The 6,640-nt window shown below is 30.3% G+C and overlaps 1 pseudogene; it reads left to right on the forward strand.

Moving 5' to 3' along the window:
• Positions 1–5,935, forward strand: part of LOC106473961 — a 32,373-nt pseudogene extending 26,438 nt beyond the window's left edge.
• Positions 5,936–6,640: the final 705 nt, after the last annotated feature.

Below are 6,640 nucleotides of genomic sequence, written 5' to 3' on the forward strand. Positions count from 1 at the left end.
ACTTTGTACATTATTTCAACACATACACAGTTTAAAGAAGCATATGTTGAACATAGAAAGCTTGGTAAGTTATCATAGAATATGTAGGAGTCATTTTTCAAATTGCACCTGTTTAAAGTAAATAAGTGGGTAGTCTCTTGCTTAGTGTAACCACTGTTACATAACAAATTATGATACAACACATCCTCCCAAGGTAGTGGGATATACAGTTACTTTGTTCCATCTGTAAATGCTGTAAAATGAGGTGTAATTTTCAAAGATTGTTTTGTACAACAGGGATAGTTTTATTATGAACAAGATATGATGGAGCTTTTACTACTGTTTTGCCATGAAAGTATACAAACAGCCCATTTTTAGAGTCAGACATGTAGCATTAACCTTTACACAACCTATTTTCATCTTTTCACCATTCAATAAGCTTGAAATATTGTACCTTCAGGGGGGGGTTGCCACACACAAAAAGCTGGGAACCCCTTGTATAGGAATGGCATACATTTTCAGACTTAATGGTAAACATGATACAGACATGTAATGTTTGGCTTCAGGTTTTAATATAATCTTGGATTTGTTGAAGACTGTTTAAAACATAAGATCTTCAATAATTAAATCACAATAGGTCTTGCACTGTTATGTTTAAAGTAACGTGTAGAAAAGTCAGAGGAGATGCAATGATTATCCTGTGTAAATGATAGTGTATCAAAATCAGTGTTTGGTTGTGATGCTCTTTATGAAATTTGAATTGCTTGAAATTATTTAAATTTTTTAATATAGATTTACATTTCATTCCAGATAAATCAGTTTCAGAATAACAGTAACGAGCATCAGGGTTATTAGATTTTTTTATTTTTCGTCCAAGTGACAATGTCAAAAGATAATACACTGTGATAAACTAGATAAGCTGTATGACTATTGCACTTTTCCATTAAATGAAATAACCATATATGTAGGTACACCATCTTGAATCCTTTTTATGTATTTAGTAAATTATTATATTCCACCATTTATTAATGTGAAATATATTAATGATTGAAAGTTAAAAGTCAAAAAGGTATTTAAGTTGAATCTACAATCTGTAGGTATTTGTACAGCCAATTGTAGAATTAGTGTAGAAATTATATGGAGGATTTTTTATACATTTTTTTTAAAAGACAATTTCTGTATGATTGGAAAATATTTTTTGCTTTAATATTTAAATTTTTCCAGTTCTAAATATTGAACTTAATGAATTATAGATATTTAGTTGCTGAAATTGTGTTAAATTTAACTATTTAAAGCTCAACAGATGCAAGTGAGGGCTTATAATGATAAAAATTGGATTTTGATACCCATGGTGGAAAGAGAACAGATAGCCCATTGTATAGTTATGTGCTCAACAACAAGAAAAATAGCTGAATTAAAAGTATGAAATAAAATGCTACATTTAAATAGTAAAACATGCTTTAACTCTGCATTATTTTGAAAATTATTCCTTTTAACATATAATAATACATGTTCGTGAAATAAACAAGACAAATAATATGATTGACCTAATGACCCCTTTTTTTTTTCACTGCATGTATTTAATCAAAAGGAGTGATTCAGAGATGTATAAATCTTCTTTTTTTAAGTTTTGAAGGAGTGATTTAGTTGTATGTTTATAATTAACAGAGTATTTTCAAGGCTATTTGATGAAATGCATTAGACATCAATTTTATTGAATTCTTTTCTTTGTCTGAGGTTTAGAAGTTACATATGCTTGCTTTATAGAAAGTTGCACATGATGTAACATAAGGTCAGAAGAATATTTATAAACTACATATTTATTTAAAGAGTGGAAATATACATCAGTAAGAAATCCTGTGATCTTAAGATTAATAACTGTGTTTTCCAGGGTCCACATGGAGGCATGTGTGGAGGTTTTAGTGATGTTCCTTGGGGTAAAACAGGTGGAAGGGGCAGATATTTCCTTCAGACAAGGCATTTGTCTTTTCTCTGATTAATAGTGCAGATGTTCCCCCTACAAAATTTGAGGTTACCAAAAAGATGTTTGCAATTGCACATCATCCAGAGTAAGTATTAATAGGACGTAACTGATTAAGAATTTGAAGCTGAGGCAACCGTATTGATATTTAACACTGCAACGTTCAGTATTAGATGAATATGGATACATTGTAGCCATTAAACTAAACAACTGTAGAGTCATAGTTAGGAATATCAAACTAAATACATGTTGTATTTAAAACTGATTCATCCTTATAGGTACAAGATTATGTAATGGGATATTTGATCTGAAGTATAATAGGTTTATATTCAAAGATTTGAAAAATGTTTTATGTGCTCTAAAACTACAGACTTCAAATTAAAAAGAAAATATATATATGGTCACAAGTTTGTCAAAAATTAACTAAATTATTTTGTGTGATTCACTTTGGTATTTTTGCTTCGGATAACATATGTTTTATTTTCACTTTTTTAAAGTTATGGACCAATCTTTGGAGCTGGAGCAGACCTATGCCTTGCAAATAACTGTAATGCTAATCTAGAGAGTTATTCCAATCTACCACACTCATACGATGGAGAAAATGCTTCTTGTACTCTGCTCATGGGAAGCTATAATTTCACAGTCGTAGACTATGAAGTCTTTACAACATTAGGATAACATGCCATTTATATTTATCACTGAAATGCTTTTCGTTCTCTGTCAGCATAATTGGTAATTAAAAGTAGTAAGATATTTCACCCTTGAAATTCCTCATTATAATATCATCACTATCATGCCAAAACCATTTAAGTCCATGTCTTCATGATATTTGTGTTTAATGTGAAAATGTTCCCAACTCCACATTCTGTCAAATCTGTGTATGTGTTAATCATGTTTCACATTATAACAACACTTGAGTTCACATGCCCCAAGTTTTGTAATTTCAAGATGATGTATTACTGAATCTCATAATTGGGCTTTTGGACATACACAGTTTTGTCATGATAGTGACAGCTATATAAAGTTTCTTCTTCTTAATGTCTAGAGAATGAATTAAACTGAAAACTAATATGTAGACTTGGTGAACACTGAAGAAATAGTTATTGTATCTTTGGAAAATGGCTCAGGACTTTCTTTCTCTAAGTATGATTTTATTTGTTTCACAGAAAATCTCCTGGAAGTGTATACTTATGCAGTTGGCTAACTTCACAGAAATTACTATAAAAACTACAAATTTCTTGTATCTTAATCAAGTTTCGACACATTTGTATTGTGTCTATAAACAAATGTATTTCAATTTAATGCTCTAAAAAATCACCCCTACTTTGTGAATCTGAAAAAAATGGGCAAGAGAGCTAGATCATGTATATTTTTTAAAAGTTCTGTTTTATTATGTGATGTTAAAACTAAGCAAAATTATTTTGTTTATATCACAGTTTTTACAGTAGCAAAATATCTTTATGTAATGTGTGTAGAGGTGTGATTACTCAAACATTAGCTCTTGTATTATTGAAGAAAAGGTTATGAAATACCAAACAAAATAATATTGTATTTATCACTGATGAAAAATACTTGCTTGAGATACCACCCATTTCAAAAGAAAATGTTTTCAGTAATTTCCCTTCATTTTGGAAATGTTTTGTAAAAGGTATTATTTCATTTTATATCTCTCTGTTTCTTTGTTTATTAAGATGAACAGGATGGCCCAAGGGTTAAATTTGTTCGTGATGCATAATATTTGATTGCCAGCATCAAAACTCTTGTCACTCTAAGTGTTATGCTTACATTACCATTCATATATGCCCATAAGTTAATCTAAAACAAATGAAAATTATACTAGTTTACTGCTCTGTATTAAAAGTTATGCATTCTTTTGATTTTTGCTGATATTTTATATAAGAGTTGTTATTGAAAACAATAAATAGATCAGACACGTACCATCTATGATTTTGATGTTATAGTAATTATAATCTTTAAAACTTTTAGCTTTTGAACAAGAATTTTTATTGTGATGGACAAAAATCATGATGTTGTAAAAGCTACACTTAAAAGTTAAGAAAGTATGAACAGCTAAATGTGGGATTAAAAGAAAGAACACGCATCAGAATACAGTGTTTTATCATTTGGCGGCACCAACCAGATTATGACATCACCTGTTCACGGTGGCAACACATTGTATTGTGGCGTGTTCTCTTTTATTCCCATTTTTGAGCTGTTTATACCTTTTTAATCTTATTTATTTAAGTTTTGTAGTCCCGAACTACAGCATAGGAAGGAAAAGACTTTTCATTTTTTTCTTTTTTGTAGTTCAGTGTGATAGAAATGTGTGTGTATTAACAAATGGGTGAATGTGTAAGAAAATCCAAACTCATAAAATATTGTACACCTCCACGTATAAGGAGAGATACAGTGAAAATATGCATTTTTACCAAGTTTTAAGCACTTGAAAGATTCATTTTTTTTCAGGTTTTGCAAACTATTGTATTAATTTTTTTATGTTGTAACTTTTCAATGGCGTTTTAGAAATATTTACTCCCTTGGCCCAAAGATAGGAAATATTGTTAAACAGTGAGATTATCGGTCAGCAGAGATTTGTTGCTAAAGAGGAGAGAAGATGTGACAGTTAACTTAGAGTATATTTCTGTTCTGTCACACTGTTTTTTTCTATTTTATGTAAGGTTATGCATTTAGTTAATTGAGTACTATTTTACTGGCATATAGAGTTTTTTAAATGTTTAGTAGAACCATTGTCAAAGAGAGATTCTGATGAAGTAAAGGCATTCCGATTTTAAATTATGCCAGCATATCCACTCAAGTGAAACTTTGGGTCTACTAAGAATATTAACTGGTATGAAATAAAAAAAGAGGGAGAAATGAGCCTGTGTCTGTGCTGTTAATGGAAGTATCTTCATTGTGGTCCTTTGTTTGTTTTTGTTTTATAATATGTAATCTTAGGAAAAACTTGATATACTAATCTTGTTACATCTTAAACCTATTTAATTGACCACTTAATGCATCAATGAGTGTAGTCTAAGCTGTATTTGCTAAGAATGTTGTGGCCAAAACTGATAGTATTAAAACCGTAACAGCCCATTCCATACCCTTTTCATATTTTTATGATATGTGAGGCTTAGGTGTTTATTGTGAATGTGTAAATAATGTGTTGTTTGAGTTTCACACTTAGTTTCATGAAACTATTTAATACTTCTTCAACAGAAAACACTGTACTGATGCAAAAGATTTTGTTTCTCATGCTATATTCTATTAATTATAAAAGTAAAACTTTTTCATGCTATTTGGTCTATGCAAATTTTAAACTTTAAGTGGTCAAAATCAATTTTATCTTAACTGGTAAAATGTTGTTTCTCAGGTGTGTATAACATACCAGTCTCATTACACTTGGTCATAGAAGAAAGGAATGATCATTAAGCACTTTAACAGTTTGTACAAAAGGATGGCATCGCATCTGGTGTAGTGTTAACATGGAACATAGTTTTCTTCTGATTTATTAATAACAAAGTGAAAAAATAGGTTTTAACATTTTGCAGGAATACTTTGGTAGAATGCTTCATCGGGAGGAGGAGAAACTTAGTTTTTATCATAAAATTTGTGTTTAGAGACATAAGAGAGCAAAGCTGATTTCATCTTTCTTGTGTAACTCTTTTAAAAGCCATGTGATACGGATCCCAGAACTAGATCTGCTTTAGTTTGGGATCAGAAATGAAAGTGCCTTCTCTATATTGACATGCAGTAACACAGATCCTTAACATAGTTAAGTGTGTATCATGCAGTTGTAAAATTTTACAAGTATTTTTTGTAGTGAATACTGTTTAGGTTTTTTAACCTGCAGGTGATATTTTGGTAGTAATTTGCTATATTTTTTATATACTGTATTGATCTGATAAATGTGATTATATGGAATTTGTATAAAAAGTTGCTGTTTTTACATTATTTTGTTGTGTATGGTTAATTGTGTTCCAAGGCAATAAAGTGTTTTATACTTGTATGCTTTATGTTGTCAATACACCATAAAAAACTTAAAATGGTGGATGGTAAATATGAACTATAGGAAGAATTATCTCTGTGTAAATTTGATTTTCCTATGACACACAGATTACAAAACCTTTTGCCTTCACCAACCTTTTGTATATGTATGTTGTATTTCTGAACATACATATGCGTAATAAAAAACATTATGTACGGATGGCAGTGCCAAAAGAATGCAAACGAAAATATAGGGATGACAAAGCTATATATAGATCGCCTCTACATAATATTATGGTCATATCAGGGTAGGAATCAGTGTAGTATAACTAAGAGCCTAGGACTAAGGTGCAAGAAAAATCCAAGTTGATTGAAAAGATGTCTTGATTATTACAGACTCTCGCTACGAAATCGGTCAAATTGACCGATCTCATAACGATTTTGTACTCGAGCGTTGTACAGTGTAACATTAAATTATAATATTGAAAGTCATGTAAAGAGGATCTATGTGTAACTGTATCATCCATATATTCTTCTTTGCATTATTTTTAGCACTGCTGTCCCTACATCATTTTACACTTACAAATGTTTAATATTTGTTTTTGTGACTTTTCTTCCACTGACTGAAAGTTAGTGTATCCTTCGATTCAAAAATAATATATGGATTGGCTCCCTAAAAACAAATTGTATAGTGTA

The sequence above is a fragment of the Limulus polyphemus genome, unplaced genomic scaffold (assembly GCF_000517525.1).
Source record: "Limulus polyphemus unplaced genomic scaffold, Limulus_polyphemus-2.1.2 Scaffold6679, whole genome shotgun sequence".
Classification (NCBI taxonomy): domain Eukaryota; kingdom Metazoa; phylum Arthropoda; class Merostomata; order Xiphosura; family Limulidae; genus Limulus; species Limulus polyphemus.